The sequence below is a fragment of the Furipterus horrens genome, unplaced genomic scaffold (assembly GCF_987537825.1).
Source record: "Furipterus horrens unplaced genomic scaffold, mFurHor1.1.pri manual_scaffold_5, whole genome shotgun sequence".
Lineage (NCBI taxonomy): Eukaryota > Metazoa > Chordata > Mammalia > Chiroptera > Furipteridae > Furipterus > Furipterus horrens.
The window spans coordinates 145,094,451-145,118,666 of NW_028327175.1; the positions used below are offsets into that span (position 1 = coordinate 145,094,451).

Sequence of the window (24,216 nt, forward strand, 5' to 3'; positions counted from 1 at the left end):
GGGAGAGGGGGATGTGTGGAAACTCTAGTTCCTGTTCAGTTTTCCTGTAAACCTAAACTTTTAAATAATAGCCAATTAATAAGAAGAAAAATGATAACAATGAAAACAGCTCTATGATGTAGATGCTAGCATTATATTTTGAGAAGAGGAAAAAAACTGGAACTTAGGAAAGTTAAGTAACTTGTTCAAGGTCACATGGCTAACAAAGTACAGAAGCAGGAGGAAAGTGTTGGCAAGACTCAGACTCAAGCATTGTAACAATATAGAGATATAGAAATGGATATAAAGTGTTTGTGTGTGTGTATGTGTAAAATAATGCTTTTTTAAAAATCCTCTCAGTGGCAGATAGATGTTATTGGCTTGGGACTGGGACACAGTAGGATCCCTCGCTCACAGCGAGAGGGTGGGAGTGAGACTGAAGATATAAGCTGATGGTCACTTGTCACAGCATCACAGGCTCTGGCTGTGCCAGATGAAGGCAAGCCCAGGGCCACGGTTGTTTGCAGCTGCAAGGCCTGACTTTCCTGCTGGTTGCATCTGTGCAGGAATCTGGGCAAAGGCAAGGGGTTCGGAGGCTGGACTTGTGGGGTGCACGGGGCACAGAGAGCATGCGTTAGAGAAGTCAGTGTGCCATCTGCTTTTGTAAAGACAGGGCCCCACCGAGCCGGAGGAACCCTGTCTGGCTGGGCTGAAAAAGGTGACACACTGTGTAGGGCTGTGGCTGTGACAGTGCTGCACTGCAGGAAATGCTGAAGGCCTCGGCTGCTGACTAGGACTACAAGCTGGCTGTGCACTCCCACAGTCGGGTGGGGGCCTAGATGTCCCATCGGAGCCACCTGACTTGCCTCCAAATTGGCGATTGTCTGGTGTTCCTGGGAAAGCTGCTTCTGAGCCCACGGAGGGCCAGGTTGTAAGCACCTGAGGTCTGAACATCTGTTTGATGCTGTCAGCTGCCATGAGGGTGCATGGGCGTTTGTGTCCCCCAAGCCCCTGGATGCTGAGGAGGTGAGTGCCTGTGCTACCAGCCAGGCTCTGCTGGGATGCAGCAGATGTCCCACGGGTCAGGTCAGTCTGTGTCCCTTCCTCAGGTAAAACTTTTCTAAGCTGCAGGAAAAGCTGCCACTGCTTTTCCTGAAGGAACAAAAGCTTCTCCCGCAACTTCAGGATAGTTTCCTATAGTAACATTCTGCTTTCCATCTCCTTTTTATTCCTTTTCTCTTGCCCTTCCTTTATCTGTTTAATTATCTTGATCATCGCTTCCTATTTCTGCTGCATGCACTCCCGCTCCATTACGGAGTGCTGATGCAACACCCTGGCCTGGGCATTTGGAGTCTGGGACAGTCCAGGAGCACAGGCATAATGCTGCCCGGGGCGCTTGCGCTATGGGCACCCGGTTCTGTCACTGACTGCGAGGCCTTGGATGGGGCCTACCTTCTCTTTGATCTTTCCTCAGTCTCCTGAGGGCCTTCACTGCTGTGCCCCATCCAATAACTGGGATGAATGATGATAAGTGATAGATAGATAATAGATCGTGCATACATACACACATAGGATCACTATCTCTGTCCTGTTGATGAGGAACTAAGTAAAAAAGAAAGAAAACATGTGCACCATAAGGCTATTGATTGGGGGATTGCCAAAGACAAGTATGGAATTCCAAGCGTAGGAAATCTGGAAGACGGCTACAGAGGCATTTCTCTCCTCGTGAAGCAAGTGGTCATTGACAGCAGTTCAACTGTCTCCCCAGAGAAGTTATTTGGAAAGTCAGAATCCTTGATATACAAGATTTTTCCTCTTTAGAATATTTGTCCAAAGGTTTGGCCTTTGTTAAATCTCCCTGAGACAGATAAAGGAGACAAGATAGATGATAGAAGTGCACAAACCTTGTTCCTTTCCCATGACCTTCCAGCCCTTGGCTGCCATGCCTTATTTGTCTTCCATCTTGATTTTGGAGGTTTTGGGGATCCTCTACCAGAAACTTCTATAATATATTTCCAGCGAGCAGTCATGGCCTCTTTCACTTCAGGATGCATGCCCCCTGACCTTGACATATTTGTATCCCATTCATGGTGATAGCACCCAAATGTGAAGCCTTCCAGTTGTGTCACTCACTGAGTCAATCAGGTAGCACATATCTATTGAAAACCTACTCAGAGTATTCATTCAACAAATATTTATTGGTTATGTAATGTCAAGCATAATTCCTGTCCAAACTCTTTCCCTGCTGGAAATTGGGAGAGAAGCTGAGACACATCCTACCCTTAAGCTTCCTACAGAGAATTAGGTAACAGGCACGTTCCAAGCAGCATAGGAGCAAGCATTTGACTTTGAAGGAATTAGGGAAAGGAATTAGGGGAAAAACAAACAAGAAGAGGATAAAGCAGAATTAGCCGGGATTAAGCTTCTTAAAAAAAAAATATCTTGGTGTTTATAATAAACACATGTTTGGAAGAGGTAAGAAGAGTTAGAGATAGCCCACTGCCCTATGCCTACAATAATTAATAATTCCTGGAAATGTAATCTGATTTGCACAACATCATACAAAGTAAAGCAAAAAGGCAGAATGATGTTACACTAAAGGTCTATTTATATAAAGACAAACCTTGTTGCCTTTATTAAAATAATAATTCTGCCCTGACTGGTGTGGCTCAGTTGGTTGGGCATTGTTCCACAAAGCGAAGGGCCACTGGTTCGATTCCTGGTCAGGGCACATGTCTGGGTTGTGGGTTCGGTCCCTGGTTGGGGCGAATAGTAGCAACAACTGGTAGATATTTCTCTCACATCGATGTTTCTCTCCCTCTTTCTCCCTCCCTTCCTGCCTCTCTCTTCACATACATATATATAATCTTAAAAAAGAATAGTAAAATAATTATTCTTAGGTACAAGTAATAAAAGAGAATGGTGGTTCTTCCTAGAGAGCTCAGAGAAGCTCACTTGCAGGCTTTCATAATAATTAAGGGAACATACAGGATATGCAATAAACAGAAGAATCCTCTCTCACACAGCGGCAATCTCACTAAAGCCTTGGCAGGTCACAGCGCCTTCCTCATTAATATTGACTGACACTTGATGAATGATGAACATTCAAGCCTGAAATCCTGGCTTGCCCGGTTCAGAAACAGCCCTGTAGCCACTGCCCCTAAGAAACTGCATGATTCCTTCTCTGCAGAGTGGTAGGTTGCCTTATGGTGGGTTTCCAGGGGTACATGGAACTGAATACCTGCATTACCTCCTGCTTGAAGTTGTGTGATGACTCTCTCCAGCATGGACAACTTTGTATTTTATGACTGAAACTGAAAGCCCAACTGGTTTTGTTAACTTTAGCTTCTTAACATGATGCTGTAACCACAACTAGGCTTCTCTTCTTTGTGGATTTGTGGATTTATGTCTCAGATGCCTACTGTGTACAAGCCCTTGAACTAGGCTTTTTGGCAGCTACAAAATGGTTCAGATTTTTTTTTTTTAAAGATGAAAATCTTCAGTCGTGCTTTCTTATAATCGGAGCAGTTTGTCTGGTTCAGTCAAGGTGTTTATCACCACGCTCTGTGAAAGGAATTTGGGGCTCATCATGATTGGCTCTAATAGAATCAAATGAGATTTTGCAAATGGGATCTCACACACATGCTGAAGGCAGGCCACTAATTTATAGTTTCTTGAAAATTCACTGTTTGTTTCCAAACTCCATAAACGACAGCAAATTGTAAGTACCAAGCAGGTTTATAAATTCTTATGTAGCAACGATTTCAAGCACTTTCCACGAATGTTTTCTAGAAAGCCGATCTATTACAGATTGGTTTCCTCTTTTCAAAGCACATACATTTTAATGAATTACAGGCAGCATAGAGCAAAGCGTACATATTCTGATGATCAAATGCCTCGAAAGGCCTTGTTTTGGAGCTTGAAGATGCTGTAGCATAAAATGGATTCCTGTCATAAACTAAAAATGCTGACTGAGAAAACACTCCCAGAAAAAAAAAAAAAAAAAAAGACAAGTAAACAGTTTCAGAAGGAGGTACCTATTTGTAAGGACGAGTGGAGCAGGATGGAAAAAATAATTTTTTTGTCTTTTATTTATTCCACAAATTCTTGAAATGCAATACATTAGTCAAACCCAAAATGAGGAATACTGTCTAAAGAAGAAGAAGGAGAAAAGGAAGGAAGGAAGGGAGGAAGGAAAGAAAGGAAAAGAGAACAAATTGGCCTGTGCTCATAAAAATTGTCAATGTCATGAAAGATAAAGAAAGGCTGAAGAACTGTTCTAGATTAAAGAAGGCCAAAGAAACAGGACAATTAAATAGGTCTCAGTTTTTTCATGGTCTTGAATTGGGTATTTCTCTCTCCCCACCTCAAAGGCTAAGAAAGCTGTAGCTGAGTATTTTCTCAGCCAGTTGATTAATCTTTGGTAAAAACCCTCTTTAGGGTCTAGTAAAATAGTTTCCCTCCAGGACAGGCCTTGTTAACGAGAACAGAGAGCTCTGAGTTATAGTTGAAAGTGATTAGTTTTCCCCTTTCCCTGAGAGAAGACAGGGCATTTTTCTCCTATCTTTAGGCAAGAACCCATTAGAGTTCCTGGGGGTGAAACTCATAAAAATGGGGGAAATTCCTCCCCCTCCTGTAGGACTGGGCCTCCTAGGAGTGTTTTAACCCTCAAGCTAGTGCACACTGAGCATGTAGCAGTGCATCAGTGACAGTGTACAGTGTTTCTACCTGCAGTGGACCCAGCCGGGGGCCTGTGCACCTGTCGGTCACCTGTGATTGTCTGTATCCCCATCTGTCCCTCCAGTTTTCAGTGCAGCAGTCTGCCCCATTGCCTCACTTTTCTGCTAGATCTAAGAAAAGTGACTGATTTTTAGTTTAGCTTGTGTGTGTGCATGTGTGTGTGTGTGTGTGTGTGTGTGCGTGTGTATGAGAGTGATAATTTCTGAGCCCTTTAGATGTCAGACTGGAAACCACTGTTCTTAAATGTTAAATGTGATACCCACATAAAACACTCAGCACAATGCATGGCTCAAAATGATAATATACGGTTAGCTCTTGCTATTATTTATTATTAATTCCATCAAAAATGCTTTCTAATGATTTAATAACATGATATGATAGGTATCACAGAAGTCAGTACATCTCTCTGAGTGTATTTAAAAAGGTATTTTTGTGCCAAATAAAAGGCTTAGGTAAGAAATGTACTGTGGTAAGAGATCTGCAGTCATCAGAATTACAGGATGACACTGGCATAAAGGACAAATTTGAACTGAAAGCTGGGCCAGGACCTGTGACAAGTGGAAATGAACAGTGAGGAGCATGAAGGAAAAGAGCAGAAATTTAAGCTCAAAGGAATATGATTGTGAGAACAGAAAAGTTATGAAGAGGCTAATAGCCCTTTCGGTGTTTGACCCATAGCAGAATTGATGCAGCGAGCTTTGTCGTTTGTATTCCAAGGTGGGGCTTATGATGGGGGTTGCTGTTTGTGCCCAGTGATACTGCTGAACAGTTTATTCCAAGAAAGGCTAACATTTGTTGCGCAACTGTCACCACTGTTTAGAGCAAAGCTGGCACAGACGTGTGGCCTGCCCAGCCTCTTCGCTCAGACAGAGCCTCCACATCCCTGATGACTGGTGACTGTTCCACTGTTTCAGAAATGCCACTGTGTTTGCAAAGCACCAGCAGAATGATCCTTCTGTTGTGCTTTGTGGTCCTAGCATTTCATCATAGACTGATTGCTTAGGGCCTGTTTCCCCTGAATACTTCTTGCCTAGCATTCTGGCATAATAATTAGTGGGATTTTCCCCACTGAGTATCACTTCTAGGAACTTGCTTGCTTTCAAGACCTCCTGGTCAACAACTTTGCCTTACTTTTTAGTGTAAAGATTGATGTGTACTTCTATCTTATGATATCACTTCGGAATATCCATTTTATATGTGTAAACTAGAAAGATCATTTTAGCAACTCTACAGAAGGTGAGAAGACCCTAACTGCGCCATGAACTTTCAATCAGTGCTACACCTTCACTCCAGTTTTAGATTCCTAAATAGATTAGGTTACATGACTCACCTGTGGAAGTTGCTTAAAACACAGATTTCTGGACACCACTTCAGAACTACCGAAATATATCCTGGAAACCTGTATTTTATTTTATTTTAAAATCTATTTTTATTGTGGTAAAATATACATAACATAAAATTTACCACTTGGATCACTTTTAAATGTACAATTCAGTGACATCAAATACAGTCACATTGTTTTGCACTATCAGCCCTATTTATTTCCAGATCTTTTTCATTACCCCAAACAGAAACTCTGTACCACTTCAACGATAACTCCCACTCCATTCTTCCCTCAGCCTCTGATAACTTTTATTCCATTTTCTGTCTCTATTAATTTTCCTAGCCTAGGTACCTCATATAAGTAGAATCAGACAATACCTGTACTTTTGTGACTGGCTTATTTTACTTAGCATAAAGATATCAAGATCCATCCATGTTACAGCATGTGTCTGATTTTCATACTGTTTTGTAGCTGAGTGTATCAGAATTTTATTCCATTTTATGGCTAAATAATGTTCCAGTCTGTGATATACCATATTTTATTTATCCATTTCTTGTGGGTTCCTGAACCCAATCCAATTCATGTGGAGGGGGTTTTCCAGGCCACCAGTTCTTGAGATGCTAGCTAGATCAATTCTGACACTATGAAACTGGAGACAGCATCATATCCCAGAGGTTAAGGGTTTGATCCTAAGGAACTCCCCACTCCTCCCTCCCCGCTCCATCCCCACCCCCTTCAGGTGCCAGCCACAATCCCAGGCTGTCATTTGTACTTCTGGCTGACTGGCTGTGTGTGGAGATTCCCACAACCCCCTCCTTGGACTTCAGATTTCAGTCACAAGTTCAAGTTGTTACCTGTACTTCTGACTGGTTGGCTACAAATCAGTTTCCCTAAAGTCCCTTCTCAGATTCTAGAGCAACTCACAGAACGCAGAGAAACATTCCACTCACTAGATGACTGTGGAAACCTATATTTTAAATAGCGGTTGTACCATAGCAGGTCAGGTTCCAGATTGGCAGCAGAGACAACATACACATGCATACACAGGCACAGTCACACACATACATGCACACACATGCACATGCTCTGGATTCCTAATTTATTTAGTGAAGTAAACAGAACCTCACACAATTGGGGTGGCTAAATCCAGCAGGAAAAGACAGTCTATCTCTGCAGCCTTTCCCCATGTACCTTCCTGCTATGGATACATGGCTGCTGTTGACACTTGAGACAGCTGCAAACCTGCTAGAATTGAAAAAGTGACACAGGCTTCTGTTCCTGTCCTTGTACAATCTGGCTTCTATTACAATTTGAGAAGATGTTACCTTACAATTTTAGTATTTCCACTGAAGACAGGCATCAGCAAAATGCCCGCTACCTATTTTTGTATGGCCCATGAGCTAAGACTAATTTTTGTATTTTTAGGTGGTTGAAAATATCAGAAGGGGAATAACACTTAATACCATATGAAAATTATGTAAAATTCAAATATAAGTTTCACTGGAAGCCAGCCACACTCACTTCTTTACTTACTGTCTAAGACTGCTTTTGTGCTTCAGTAAGAGCTAAATAGTCACAGTAGAGACCACGTGGTCCAAAAGCCTGGTATATTCACTCTGTGGGCTTTTAGAGAAAAAAATCCCATGACCCCTGATTTAGCGGAATGTGGACAGGTATTGTGCTCTCCTGGTTTGTGAACCAAATACGCAAGGTGCGTCTTCACTCGGCAGGACGTGCGGTCAGTTCCAGGTGGTCCTGAACACCCCCCTGCTTGCTGCCGTCCAGGATTCTGGAAACAGTTTCCCACATCGAGCCCCTATTGGACTGTATATATTCTCTGACCTGGAGGTTCTGAGACTGAGTTTGGCAAAACATAGTCACAGACCACCCTGCCCCCTCAACATCCTGGGTGATTCGCATGGTCTGGAGAATTCACAAAACACCTACCAATTCCAGCTTCATTATTTTGTAGATGAAATGATAGACTTCACTTGCCAAGAAGTTAAATCATATGCTCAAGGTGTTTGCAGCTGATTTTAAAGCAATGGACAAGACAATTCTCCAGACTCCTTTCTGATTATTATATTAGGTGCCTTAAGGCAATAACTAGTAGACAGTAGTTTTCTAGGCATACAAGTCCCTGTCAACTTTGAGGAAACGGATCTCATTTTTCAAGGCAAATGCATGAGAAGCTTTACTTATTGAATTGCAAAGGGTTGTTTTACACGGAAATAAGGAGGCCTCCTGGGGCTCCTGTCATTAAATTTCGTGTCAGCTTTTAAAAAAGCGTAAGGGCCAGAAAGCTTAAGGTGGGAGAGAAAATAAAGTTAATAAAGAACAACCAGGGTGCACTCTGACTGACATTTGAATTTGTAATCTTCCTTCCCAATTAGCATGAAAGCTTTTCCTATTTGGTGAGAAAGACGTGTGACTGAACTTTCACTTCTAAAGAGACTTCTTAACAGCTGCTCACCCTCCTAAGATGAATATCAGTAATTAGAACTATTACCATTTTCTGTTACCATTATGACTACTGTTATTAATCCTCAGTACTGAAAGCCATGATGCTAATGCTGGCTGTACCAAACTATGAAATCCTAATTACCACTCCCCTACTCCCCGCTCTAGAAAAATAAAACTGTTTTGTAAGAACAAAGTAGCGATTAAGAGGAAGACTTGGTGGCTGTTTAATATGTTGATGATTTAGAACGGCCAGTTGAAAGAATTCTGGAGAGAGACCCCTGCATTCATGTTGCTTTTTAACTGATTTAAAGGGTCATCTGATTTGTTCCAAAGTATTTTAGATCACACATTGTGGACCTTGTCCTCTCCCATTTGACTTTCCCACTGAATTTTCACATAGCTAATATCACTTGTCGAAAACACTCAGAGATATCTGTAGCAGCGTTACTACTGAACTGAAATAGAAGTAGCCTGCACAGTTGCGTGTTGTAGTCTAAAATGTATGCTTCACTTTAAGGTATTTGATCCATTCTTTTGAAATTGCAGGGAGGGAGCATTGCCCTAGGTCATTCATCTTTCATTTTAATTTGATATTCAAGGAGAGTAATTAAACTGTGCATGCCAAACCCAGTGATAAATATACTCAACACCAGATAAAAATAATAATGGCATAGTTGTAATTGTAGTATGTAAATCAAAAAGACTAAAGAGAGAAGTCAAATATGACTTGCCTACCAATTGCTGAACATTTATCAATGAATCAAGAATGGGCTTGATCAATAACCATAAGGCAAAGCCTTCAGGCATAACATTACATTAATTTGTTTCTAACTGGAAAGATATTGAAAAGAAAGGCTCTATTTCCACCTCAACTATATATAATCTGTTTCCCAGTATTACCTGGCTGAGATCTGAATTCTGAAATAAGTGTGGAAACAGAACAAATTAGAGTCTCTATAACTATTTCCCAAGTAAAATATGCTTATGAGAAATAAACAGCCATTCTATGTCCGCCTCTTAGACAATGTCAACCTTGACACCTAACACTTTCTTTTGAATTTTGTTGCACTGTTTCCCAAACTTGACCCAGGGGCAATTCTGGGACATGTAATTTTTACTTTTTACCTATCCACATTCCACAGAAAACATGTAACAGTCTGTGGGAGATGCTGGTTTAGGCATGAAGCTTCTTGTAGCCAAGTTGGCTGGAGCAGCAGGGGTTTGTGGGAAAATCTGATTGTGGTAGCACAGCAGCGGGAGCACTGGAAGGGAAGGAAGTGATGAGGCCCCCATGCCAGCATCTGTAGAGGCCCAGGGTTCATCATGGTGTGTGGGGTGGGTGCACTCTGGGGAGCAGGTGCCATGGGAGCCCCAGCTGGGTATTCCACCTCCTGGCCTTAGCAACCGTGCTCTGAGAGAACACATTTTTGTTTTTCCTCTGAATGAGGCAGGGTATTTTTGTCTGGTTATCTGTTGGACGACATTTCTCTATGTCAATGTAAAAATGTCCAGACCTGTAGAGGATTTTTCTAAGAGTTTACTTGAGTCAAACTGATGACAATGGCTAGAAAGCAGCATCTCAAATGCTCCCTTGAGGGTGGTTACACCTCCAGGGTTCTGAAAAAGAGCATTACTTTGGTGTTTCAAAGGTGTGTTAACACAGGGAAACAATGGACAGGGCTTGCTTAAGGCAAAGATAAATGTTTTACTAAAAGCATTATATGCCTGGGAAGAAACTACCCTCCATAACCTGCCCAGTTAGAGATTTATGATCACATCACCCTGTGAATTTACTTTTGGTTAGATTTATTATGGCTCCCCTTCTTCATCCATACGTATGTTTCCTAAATTTATTTTCAGATGATACAAATCCCCTATGATTAAGTTGGAATTCATCATTTTTGGTATTGAAGTAATGATGCATTCCTGAATTTTAATATTGATTATATATGTTTACAAAACATGTTATAAACAAAGTGGCTTTGAATGCCTGTAATCACTATTGGCTCATTATGGTTCTATGACAATATAAGAAAAACCAATATAGATAGTTTTTTGATACCAAAGTTTAATTTAAAAGAATATCTTCTATTATATTATTGATTTTTCAATGTTTAAATGAGCTTGCTTTTATTAAAAAGTGAAGGACATAGTTTTAATTTAATTTTGATTTGTTTTTGGATAATCTTGCTTGAAAATATGCTGTTCTCCAGGTTGTTTTTATCTAGTTATAAAAATGTTACTGAGTTGCTAGCTTCATAAGAGTTCATATATTTTGGAGTTTCTTCCCTCACGTCTCCCCCACCCTCTAGTAACAAGTATGAGATTTATAGAGCTAGCTACTCCTCTTATTACACATGTCTTTCTCTGTTCCTTTCCTAACATTAGCTTATATGTGTGTGCTGAAGTACAATAGCATTTGACCATAAAGTAGGTGTGCCCTCTGTAAAGTTCTCTGGCCTGTTATGAAACTGAATATTCATCCATGGTATCTCTTGTACATCTGTCTGACATAGAACTAATTGTCCTGAACTGAACCTTATTTCACAATGTTATTACCCTGAAATTGGTGAGCAGGGATCAGATTAACATCTCAAAACTACAATAACCTTTATAATAAGGAAGTTATAAGATAATAAGTAAAATGCTAGATATGGGAGAAGACCCTTTCATGTTACAAATGAGGAAATGAGATTTAATGTGATAAATATATTATAATTTTCTTGATATCAGATATGAAACTCTATTCAGTTAAAAGTGTTTCCATTATTTCTTATAGAAAAGGGGAGACTTTCATTGTATTGGGATAGGTTAATTGAATTGAAGATAATATTCATCAATGAGGAGGTTTGGAAAGAATCAAGGATTATATTTTGCTCATTCCATTCTGTTATATGATCAACCATAGTAAATACATGCTTATAAGGAGAGCGATAGTGTAATAACAAAATTTATGTTTATGAAATGTATTGTTAGAATTTTTGTTGTTTAAGTATTTATGAGATAATCTCATATAAATTTTCTTTTTTTTTTTTTCTTTCTTTTTTTTTTTTTTATTTTGGTTTTTCAATTACAGTTGTCCCCTTTTCCCCTAATTTCTCTCCCCCACCCAACCCACCCCCTCTCCCGCAATCATATCCCTCCCCGTTGTCCATGGACATGAGTCTTTTATACGGGTTCTTTGACTAGACCCTTCCCTTACTTATCCCCCTTCTCTCCCTCTCCCCTCCCCCCTATTGACTGCTATTCTGCTCTTTGTTCTATTTAGTTCCTTTGTTTGTGTTGTTCTTTAGTTTCCTGTATTAGGTGTTATCATATGGTATTTTTCTTTCTTTGCCTGGCTTATTTCACTAAGCATAATTCTCTCTAGTTCCATCCATGTTGTTGCAAATGGCAGGAGTTCCTTCTTTCTTTCTGCTGCATAGTATTCCATTGTGTAAATGTACCACAGTTTTTTGATCCACTCATCTACAGATGGGCACTTAGGTTGTTTCCAGCACTTAGCTATTGTAAACAGTGCTGCAATGAACATAGGGGTGCATAAGTTCTTTTGAATTGGTGTTTCAAGATTCTTTGGGTATCCCTATCATATAAATTTTCAATTCAAATAACATATAAAATCTGTCTTCAGATTTATATTAAAAAGAGAGGAAATATTACTACTATATGTGGTTGATATGTTCAAAAATCCCAGTGTTATTTTTAGTTTTTCTCTGTAGCAAGCAATTTTCTCTGTCAAGTAATGTAGAAATTTAACCTGAGTGCTCCTAATTAGAAAGGATAATTTTTGTTAATGTAACATTATAATTCACTTTTCAAAATAAATGTGAGGTTACATTTTTCACCTCAGAAATTTCTCATTTAAAATATTGCATGTTATTTTCTTTTTCCGGAATTGGTTTTATGTTGATTTTTTTTAAATTGAGGATAATATTGTCCTCTAACTCATTTCAATGAAATTGTTTCTATAATTCTAAAAATATCCAGAACATACTATACTGTCTGAAAAAGCTATAAAAGAACAATATTTGAGAAAATAGCTCAATATTTTTTAAATAGTTGTCCTTTAATAATAACAATAGTGGCCATTTATTAAATATTCATTGTGTGTCAGACAGCAAGGGCTTTGTTTAGGTCCATTTATTAAATCCTTAGACAAATATGTGAGTAAATGATATTAAGCCTATTTTATAGATAATGAAACTTGGCCAAGAACACCCAGCTAAGAAGGTGAAACATGGAGGAATTGGATCAAGGTCTGTTATACACCCAAGGCCAGATCCCTCAGGGCTATATTGCCCTTGACCCTCTGTGGACGGGCACTGCAGAGGCTTTACCAGGGACCAGTTGGGGCTTAGCTGTGCCCCTTTGACAAGGTTCAGCTCCAGTGGGGACCACAGCAGGACATGTGGCCAGAGCAGTCCTTAAGGTGGTGATGCCAGCTGCTTATGAAATACTCAACTGCGGGAAACTGTCTATAATTAAAAAAAATTTTTTTTTTCAATGAGAAGCTTTTAAGCACCTCTGTTGACTGCTGCCAATGATTTTGATGATAATGTTCCCCTTGTGCTGGGAAAAGGAGGTCAATTGGGAGGTCAGAAGCAAAGAGGAAAAAATATATATTCTTTTTATAATCAGTCCCTGAAGGTTTTTCTGGAACACTTGATATTCTCCTCAGAAATTGTGTCTAGGCAACATGCCTATTTTCTTTTCTTCTTTTTTAAAGCTCTAGTCTAGACCTACAGATATTACCCGAAAGATTTAGGTAATAGGTTCCAGTGTGATGATGGGCATGTTTTCAAAGCACAGGTGTAAGGTGGCATGCCTGGACTAGCATGGTGCCTCCTAATACAATCCGGTCTTATATTGATTCAGTATTTTGCACTTTACTACACGGGGAAGCAAATACAGATACATCTGAGCATCAGTGGTTGAAGCTAGCAGGGGAGGAACCATGGCACAGTGAAGGGCACAAGCCCAGTCTCAGGTAGGCAGCTACTCTGCCAGTTCTCTCTGTGCAGAAATGAAGGGCTGTCATTGCACCTGTTCTGGTTTTTTTAAGAGCTGGAAAAAATGCAGATATTTATGTAAAATCTCCTAATTTTAGCTCTTAAACTTTATCAAAAACTCCATAGTGTGCAGGTCAAAGGAAATAAATTTTCAAAATGGACTTCAATATGAGTATCCACTAATTTTTAAAACACTTTGATTATTATTTTGTTACTGAGCCATCCAGAAGAGCTGTGACATACGTAGAGCACATATCATTTCTATCTTTCAGGTGAAGAAACTGAGGCACACATGGTCACAATGTGTAACTATCTCAGCTAAAACTAGAACTCTCCAGAATGAACTGAGTTTAAATTTACATTCAGTGTGATGCTGAGCAAGTTACACAACTACTTTGTGAATTATATGTGTTCTATAATAGATAATGATAATTCTGATGCTATTAGGTTCCTGTGAGGATTAAATAAGATAATTAGAATATATCTGGCATAACATTTTAGCTGCTTAGTAATGTTTATCTGATTTAATAACAACAATATTTCACATTGCTATCAGTACAGCAGAAAAGAGGAGGTTTGCCAGAATAATAATTTCTAAACAGAAGTTTCAGCAATGACACTATACAGACATACCTAATACCAAGTCATTGTCTCTCATCATGAGAGTAAAAAAACGAGTAAAGCTACACTTATAGTGTTTTTTAAAAACCAAAATGTAATTGTTTTAATATCATTTTAAAAATAGATTTTTTTTGCTTGTGTAAACAGATACATAGGCAAAATCAAAGGAAATGGTAAAAAGGATTCATAATTCTTAAAAGATTTTCTAATCATATGGGAGGTTCTTATTCCAAGTATATAAGCTTATGACATTCATATTAGAAACAACGCATTTTGTCTGAATTGTTACAAACTTTTTAGATGAGACCTCTCATTTTGATTTTGGGTTTTCTTTGGGGAGCTCAGAAGAAGTGTAAGCAATTTGTGGGAAGACTGCCATAATAATTCACAGAAATAAAAAAAAAAAAAAGAATTATTTTGCTGTTCAGTTCGCTTGAGTACCTTCTCTTAAAATTTAACTTCTTAGCTTAGAGTTGGAAAAGACTTTAATATTAATACAATTATAGAAACAGAAGTATGGTGCTGTCAGTACTGGCTAAGTGATGGATATAATCATCATAATGTAATTTCTAGATTTTCCAGGCCACTTGATAGGATTTCACTTACAAGATAAAATAGGTTTTCAGATGCAAACTCAGAGAGGTGTATATTTCATATGATTTTATTGTGGCCATATTCTGTGCACCATGAGCTTGTAAGAGGAAAGACATTAAATAAACGCGTGAAAAAAAGAATTAATATGCATATGATTCTCCTCCAATATTGGCCTGTTTTGAATGGTTAACCTGATTTAATGTTTCCAGGGGAGTTTAGCTATTATGTGCTCTCAGAGAGAGCATGTTGAAATAGGCCATGGTTTGTAACTCTTGGCAGAAGTGTTGAGAACTAAGTTCTTGGTTAGCCTGAATTCCTTTTGTTTCAGCCTGACTTTCAAAATTTAATCTAAGAATCCTGCATACCATCTGCATTTATGAACTCCCTATTTATTTACTGTTTAATTGCATTGTAGTTTATTCATTTTTTAAAAAAGAGTGTTGCTTTCCTTTTTATGTTAACTAAAAATAGAGACTTCTGGTCAACATGCTGATAATGATAGTCTGTATCCGGGACTGTTTGTTATTGTAGACAAGGTCTGAGGATTCAGCCTAGTAAGCTCTTCTTGAATCTGAACTGAAATGTGGTTTAGAGCAAAGGGGAAAGGCACTTGCCTTCTTCTTTAGGAGTACATTAATATCATCCTCCTTTTCAAAATGATTAGAAACTTCATTCTCAAACATTTCTTTCTGCTCACTTTATGATTCTAAGACATAATGACATTTCCACCGCTTTTCTTTCTTTCTTATTCACCTTTTCTTCTGTTGAGGAGTCACACTGGAATGTGATGCCCTCCAAGGATTTTGCGTTTACACTCCCCATTCACACTGTGGTGCAGTGGTACGTACGAGCACTTCTTTGCAGTCAGAGTATCCATGTTCAGCTCCCTGTTCTGCTACTTCCCTTCGAGATGTGTGAGTTTGGGCAAATGTTTAACCTTCTAAGACTCAGTTGTTATTTTCATCAAGTAAAATGGGAGTAATACAATTGTATATACTCTAGTGGGTTTGGGGAAGATTAAATGAAACATATTATTAATATTTTATTGTTATCACTTTTTAAGGGAGATACAGATAGGGTTAGGGCATGTGGGTAAACTCATCAGACAGGATGAATGTTGTTGCAGGTGAGCCTGTATAACCGCTTAAAAATGTCTACTAATTATTTTGGTCCTGTGCCAGTGCTTGGGGGAGTTTGCCTCAGTTCATTCCATGAATCAGATAACCCTTGCTTCTTTTGACCTTTCTGGTTACTGTCTTTTTTGGTGCTCTCTTGGCATTCTTCAATTGTCATCTAAAGGTGATTATCAGATTTGAATATTATTTTGTATTATATCATTTTTAGAATCTAAACCTGTTTAATTTGCTTCAATAACTATAGCAGAAGTCTCTCAAAACTTTGGTGGGGGTATTAGGGGGTGAAGGGATTAAGCACAAAGGAAAATGTACTCATGGACAACAGTGTGGTGATTGCTGAGAGGAGGGGGATATAAGGAGTCTAAATAGTAATGGGAAAAATACAATATAGTTAAAATTAAAAACAAACAAACAAACATATCACACACAGCCAAATTGAGAATCCATTGCTCTGTTAGGATTGTCAGTGGTTCTTGTTTTTTTTCTTAACTTTTAAGTCATTATTTATTTTTTAAAAATTCACACTCCATTATAAACCTGAATAAACACAGACACATACAAATTCCAAATGATACAAGGGGGGGACCCCCAAAAAACAAATTGTCTTCTGAAGGGCAGGCCCCTTGTAGCACAGGCTTCTCCCACTAAGTGAGTGTTCTAGGAACCTGTCTGTATCAGTGTATGAGAAGCTGCATTCCGCTTCAGTTAATATTTTTTAAAGATCCTTTCAAGTAATTGGCCCACTTCACGATGGGTGATTTACGAGCACACCTGCCCCACACCGCTCTAAGTGTTCAGCAGTTTTTGACCAAAACCAGCATGACCACCATGCCTCATCCTCCCTATTCACTCAGTATTACCCTAAACAACTTTTTTTGAAGAAAGTCTTCAAAGAGAAACATTTTGCCGATGTGAAAGAGGCGAAAGAAAAAACAAATGGCAGAAGCACTAAAAGGCATCAAAATTGGTGAGTTTGAAAACTCTTTTGAGCAGTGGATAAAACATCTTGATAGGTGTATTACATCAAATGAAGAGTACTTTGAAGGTGATTGAAGTTTAAATGTAAGAATAAGTGCATACATTTTTTATAAATAAATTCTGATATTTTGCCCCCCCTTGTATAAAGTAGAGCCTAGGTTTAACAAATAGATAAAAATTAAGAGCAAACTTTGATCCCATTCCCACATCTCTTCTTTTCTTGATGGGTTTGTAAATGCATAGTCAGAAATTAAGAATGCATGCAGCAATTCCATTTCAGAAAATATATCCAATGGAATCAACGACACTGTCAAAGAGATTTCTGGACCCCCATGTTCATAACAGCATTATTTACAATAGCCAAGACATGGAAACAACCTAAGTGTCCATAGATAAATGAATGGATAACGAAATTGTGCTACATGCACAAACAACACATCCACAATGAAATATTATTCAGCCATAAAAAAGGAAATCTTGCCATTTGTGGCAACATGGATGTGCTTAAGGACATTATGCTAAGTGAAATAAATCACACAGAGAAAGATGAATGCTGTATGATTTAATGTATATGTGGAATCTAAAAAGGAAAAAGAAAACATGCAAAAGAGATCAAGTCTGTGGTTACTAGAGGCAGGGTGTTGGGGCAGGTGGAGAGTGGGAATTGAATGAAGATGGTCAAAGGCACAAACTTCCAGTTATAAGATAAAGAGCTACTAGGCATGTAATGTACAACATGATGACTACAGTCAACACTGGTACAAGGTATATTTTAAAGTGGTTAAAAGGAGTAGATTCTAAAAGCTCTTATCACAAGGCAAACATGTTTTCTTGTTCTTTTTCTTGTTTTCTTTTTGTGTCTATATGAGATAATGGATATTAACTGAACTTGTAATCATTTCACAATATACTGTCAAATTGTCATGCTATACACATAAACCTATACAGTGCTGTATGCCAATTATATTGCCATAAAATTGGAAAGAAAAAAAAATTAATTAAAGGTGTTCTACTTGGTTTTGAGAGACATTGATATCTTGGCTATAGTATACTTTGACTTCTCTTTGTGACCTCCTGGTAACTATTTTCGGGAGGCAAATTCTTAAATATGTTTTCTGGCCATGAAACAGCATTTTAATTTACCATTGGGAGTAATACAAATATAATAGATAAACACAAAAGTATTGCATGGTTGGAGAAGAACAATCTCAAATGGTCTCTCAAATCTACTAAAATATATGCTATGAGAACTTATGCTGATCAATTAGCTAATTTATTTAGTTTGTTTGTAAGTTCATATTATCATAGGTATCCCTAAGCATGACTTAGTGAAAAAAGTTGGGACTATTCGTTGAATATCTAGAAAAGCTTAAATCTACAGTGAATGGGAGCCTTTTATACACTGACTGATTTGCTCTGTACTTGCCTTGAATTAAAATTAAAATTGATGGAGAATTTCTAGGATTCTATGCTTCCCCCTTTTAAAGAAATAGGTACTTAGTTATTTACTGTTGTTATTCATTCAACTCTGTTCCCCATGACATCTGTTTATTCTGGGGGAGATGGATATAACCAATATTCCTTATGTTTTCTTTTCTTTTAAATTGCTTGAATTCCAACTGTGTGTTTCAAGGAAACTTTTCTTATTTGGGGCATCAGCCTTCTAGTGACAATCATAGGATATCCCCAGGACAGGTACTTTTCTCCAAAGATCCATCCTTGCTGCTGCTGAACCACTCCTTCACCATGAGCAAGAGAGAATCCCTATTAATGTGATATGAGAAAATAGGGTGGGGCTACCCCTCTATTTACAGTTGCCACTGGTACTAGCTTAGATAACTACATGTCTAAACTCTTTTTTCTAAGATCAAGGAAGAATGGACCCCTCCTCTCATTTAAGTGTCAGCCAGGGGTATGCTAACCAAAGATGACTTGGGTTCCAGACATTATGGCTTTTTAGAGTCATTCAGACATACAGATCCTGCCATGCAATGTTGTTCCTGGGGAGTGGTGGACAGGTTTATTGGGACCCCAAAGCACCATTTTGCTTTATCTTTGGCATTCCTGTTACTTTCCTCAAGGTTCTTCTCTCTCCCTCTTCCTCCTGCCAAAGCATCCAAGTCCATATTCATTTACTATCTTAGAATGAGGAACACATTCTTTTAAAAAAAATTCCCATCAGGTCACAAGTAAGTGTTGTTATCATGGTTTTCTATGTGATGAAATTGAAAGGCAGAAAGATTTTACTTCTCAGACTCCACGTCTGAGCAAACCAATCAAAGCTAGATAGGGAAAAGTATTAACTTATCATTGTAGTGATTATATCTCCTCCCCTTGTTATATACCAAAGAAAGCACCCTGCTTCATTGAGTTTTAGGTATCCTGCAGTCTACGACACATTCTAATTTTATACAGTAAGTGGAAAGGGGAGCATTTTTGAATCAATGAAATTTGATAAGTAGAGGCCCACAAAGACAAGTTAAAGCATATATATTATAGCCAGTATAGCCCTAGGCTTCATCAAATAATTCTCACAATATTCCTTGTTTAACCACAAAGTCCCCAGGTTCTATTTATTAGCAGACATAACTGAAGTCTTATTTATATATTACATAAATACTCCTATTTTTCTGCTATATCTCCTCAGCATTTCAGGGGGTGTATTCTCAGACTTTTTTTTAGTGGATGTTCTTTGCCCACAAAGTGCTAGTGAGAGGGAGCTGGTCACCATCTGTTGGAGTATGACTTAACTGCTAGGTTGGTATCTGCTGGAGTCCCAGAGAGTCACGGTGCTTCATTCAGACCTCACTGCTTCAGAACTGTGTTCTGGTCATACAGAAGTGGAAAGATGCCCCCATCTTCAACCATGTCACCATTTGTTACCCCTTCTTTGAAGCAAGACCAGGTCTCACAAACTCTTTTATAAAAGTGCTTATTGGGTCTTAATTTGTAGCAGTCATTGCTGAGTTTTAAGATCTAATTAATCTCCCTGACACAGGTTCAAATAACCACCAGCACTTCTAGTTTTCATTGATAATTAAGGTTTTAATTAGATTAAAACTAATTAAAAACTACTAGATTTTGTTCTCTGTACCTCTTCCCTTACACTGAGTTTTCTACCATAGAGTTCTTCAGCCTGCATCCAAGTAAACGTTTGCTAAAGCTGCCTGTCCAGTTTGCAAGGTCACCAACACTCTGAATACCAAAAGACTCTCTGGGAACCTCACGGCGCCCACAGAGCCCTCTGAGTTTTCTGCCATGCAAGCAGCAAACAACTTGATATTACCTAATTTTAAACTTGAGGTTTTGATTTAACCTATTCTAAGGAATTTTGCAAAGTGAGTAGGACCTTCTTATTAACATTTGTGTCACTGTTACACAAATTCAGTCACCTCAAACCTGATCTTTAAATTCAGCAGTGAGTTACATGGAGACCCTCGGGACCAAATATAACCATCAGGATACTGGAGGCAAGTTCCCCAAGACCACTGTGTTTACATGCTTTCGTACACCTTTTTGTTGTCTGGCCAAGCTTCTTTTGGCAGTCCCTGGACATGATCAAATTTGGATACATTTATAAAATATCCTCTGTTTAACTGTCCAAGATATAAGTGAAATTTTAAATTCTTATGCAGATCACTGAAGAAACAGCCTTAGAGATTCATTAATTGGAAGAGGTTGCTTTTGCAGGATCATAACAGCATGTCCGTTTCTAGACTTACTAATGCTTATTGTCCTATTTGCAATTATTAATGTAAGTCTTTTAATTTAGATAGTCAAAAAGAGATTTTAACAGGCAATTTACATAATTTTGTGCACAATAGTCTTCTCTTATCCAAGGAGGATATGTTCCAAGACCCCCAGTAGGTGCCTGAAACTGGATAGTAGCAAATATTTTCTTATACATACATACATTTGGTCAAGTTTAACTTATGAATCAGGCACAGCAAAAAATTAACAACAATAACTGATAATAAAATAGAACAATTATAACAATATACTATAATAAATGTTATATAAGTATGGTCTCTTTCTCTTTCTCTCTGATAATTGATCTGATAACCAAAACAGCTACTAAGTGACTAATGGATGGGTCGATTATACAGCATGGATACACTAGACAAAGGGATGATTCACATCTCAGACAGGATGGAGTGGAACTGTACAATTTCATCACGCTGCTAAAAATGGTGTGCAGTTTAAAACTTAAGAATTGTTTCTTTCTGGAATTTTGCATGTAATGTTTTTGAACTACGGTTGACCGCAGCTACTAAAACCATGGAAAGTGAAACCACAAATAAGGGGGAACTACTGTATTATATTCTCTTTGCTTAAAGCAAACATTTTAGATTCCATAGTTTACTGGATTTATTATGAAATCCCCAACTATCATAACTTTGGTATGTTAAAGTATTTATGAAAATTAAATTATCTACGGAGCAAATTACCAACCAAATGGATGAGAAGGCAACTTACTTAGTCTCTTCCTTCCATAAGCACTTACTGAAGACCCATGCTATATTCCAGACTTCATGCGGGTTACTAAACCAGTATCTAACACAAGGCTTCAGGTATTGAAGAGCTCACACTACTAAAGAGCTTATACTAAAATCTGAAACTACACTGCAATTTGGTAAATATTAGGGTAGAGCTATATCATATTAGTACTAAGTAAGATTAGTTAACATTGCTTACTCTGTGCTGAATACTGTTTTATGCACGTGGCCTATATTAACTTCCACAGCAACCCTTTATAGTAGGTGCTGTTGTGGTTGCCATTTTGCATATAAGGAAACTGAGGCACAGAAAATAGCACCCGGTATGCATCATATTATATGGCTGAATCAGTAGCCTTTGACCACTACAGTGTCCTGCATTTGCATGCACATTTCCTAGATGATTTGTCCTATTAGCTGGAGTCCCAGTTATTTCTGTGGCCAAGTAGGAATGAAAATCTAAATCAGAGCAGTCTTGGAGCATCATAAGATATCCTTGTCTTGGCTACTCATTCTACTCAACATAGATTCCTAGAAGAGTTTTCAGGGAAAAATTTCAGGATGCTCCATTTTTACCTTTAAGAAAATGCTTTATTGATTATGCTGTTAACAGTTGTCCCAATTTCTTTTCCCTTTGTTCCCCTCCACCCGGTGACACCCCTCCCTCTAGTTGTCCCCCTCTTAGTCCATGCCCATTGGTTGTGTATATAGTTTTTCTCAACATCTTCCTGTCTACTCTCCTCCCTCCTACTATGTTTCTTAATTTCTGTACCATCTCCCTCCCTTTCACCCTTCCCCCTCCCCACTGACCTCCCCCCAAAATGTTCCCCATACCTATAATTCTTTTCACACTCTCATGGCCTGCTTAGTTTGCCTTTGTTTACATTCTCTAGCTTCTGTTGTTGGTTGTTGTGATACAGTTTTCGTTTTAATGTCCATAGTTTTGATCCTCTTTCTCCTAAACAAGTCCCTTTAACATTTCATATAACAGTGGTTTGGATCTGATGAACTCCTTCAGTTTTACTTTGTCCCGGAAGCACTTTCTCTGCCCTTCTATTCTGAATGACAGCTTCGCTGGATAGAGTAATTGTGATTGTAGGTTTTTGCTTTTCATTACTTTGAATATTTCTTGCCAGTTCCTTCTTGCCTGCAGAGTCTCCTTTGAGAAATCAGCTGATAGTCTAATTGGGACCCCTTTGTACGTAATTCTCTTCTTCTCTGTTGTTGCCTTTAAGATTCTCTCTTTATCTTTAAGTGTTGACATTTTGATTATAATGTGTCTTGGTGTGGTTCTCCCTGGGTCCAGTTTTTTTTGAACTCTCTGTGCTTCCTGGACCTGTAAGTCTATTTCCTTCCCCAAGTTAAGGAAATTCTGCTTCATTATTTTTTTACATAATTTTTCCATTTCTAGTTCTTCTTCTTCACCTTCTGGGAACCCTATGATTCGGATGTTGGCCCGCTTATAGCTGTTGCATAGGTTTCTGAGCCCCTCCTCATTTTCCACACTTTTTGTTTCCTTTTTCTGCATTGGTTCACTGTTTGTTCCTTCCCTATTTTTGGATTTGTTGATTTGTTCCCTGGTTTTCTTGCCCTCACCACTTGTTTTGTATATGTTTTTGTTCATTTCAACAGGACTAGCCTTTATTCCTTCCCCACCTTGTTTAATATCTGCTGTTAGGTCTGTAAGCATTTTTACAACCAAAGCTCTGAACTGAGCCTCAGAAAGATTTCCTATCTGCTGCTTCGTTATATTAGATATTTTCTGTCTGGTGTTGCGTCACTGGGATCTCCATCATGATCTGTGCCATCCTGACAGTTTTGTGTTTACCTTCGCTTCCTGAGTGGGACTGTCACGCCTCCTATGCTATAGGGGTTGGAGGCCCGTGCACTCGTTACAACTGAGCGACCCTTCTCATCACGCTGTGGCATTTTCTGTGGGGGTGGAGGTCCAAGATGACTTCCTGCTGTTCACTCTCCCCTGAGAGACTGGGAGCCACCTCCTCCATCCCTACCCCCTCTGGGCCTCACAGTCCAAGGCAGTGGGGGTCTCCCTTCCCCAGCATTAGAATCGCAAGCTGATGGGTTTGGTCCGCAGCCAGGGGTGCTCCCTAGGTGCTTCTTGCCTCCCCTTAAATATGGGTGTCTGTGCTTACTGCAGTTCCACTGCCCATCGCTGCAGCTGCCACTGCCAGCACAGCTTGATCTCTCCACCCCGGCTTTGCCCCTCCTACCCGTCTGGATGAGCACCACTTCTTTATAACTTTGTACGTGGGACTTCCATTTATTTTCTGGAACTTCTGGTTATTTCTGGTTTTGCGGTAGTTGTATTCCTTCTTAGTTGTGGAGGGAGATGGAACATGTCAGTCTAGGCCTCCATCTTGGCCAGAAGTCTCCTGTGTGTCTCCATTTTTATCTTATTGTATGCTGTTGGGTAAAGGTGAACTTAGTCCTCTTGCTTTTCAACTCTGCCTGCAATTTCAGATTTAGCATCTAGCCCCTGTTTTGAATTTGAGTATCTTACTATGAGGTGTCAGATACTGGAGTTATAAACCAGATGATAATAAAGCTGGCTTCTTCATCAAATGACTTTTTTCCTGAGCTCAGTTTGACTGACTCAAACCAGATATTTCCTCAACCATCTCAATCTGTGACTTCTAATTTAGGTAGTTTTAAACCAAATAATTCATATGAGATAGAGGTGGGGATCACCATTAACTCCTTCCTACCCCCAGTTTATTAATTTAGCTGAAATACTTTATGTTTAACATAGAATATATAGTCATACATGTATACATATAGAACAAGTATTTCTTAATACATCATTATGTATTGTTATTAACTTATAATTAAAATTTTTTTTGTCCAAGGAACAAATG

General features: G+C 38.8%; 1 protein-coding gene and 1 pseudogene across 3 annotated transcripts in view; one reads left to right on the top strand and one right to left on the bottom strand.

The window, feature by feature from the left end:
- The window catches only part of PRKG1 (protein kinase cGMP-dependent 1), a 1,228,801-nt gene that overhangs the window by 919,189 nt on the left and 285,396 nt on the right, over nucleotides 1-24,216 (top strand). The window lies entirely within an intron of this gene.
- Nucleotides 451-2,033, bottom strand: LOC150010072 (G protein pathway suppressor 2 pseudogene; annotated as a pseudogene).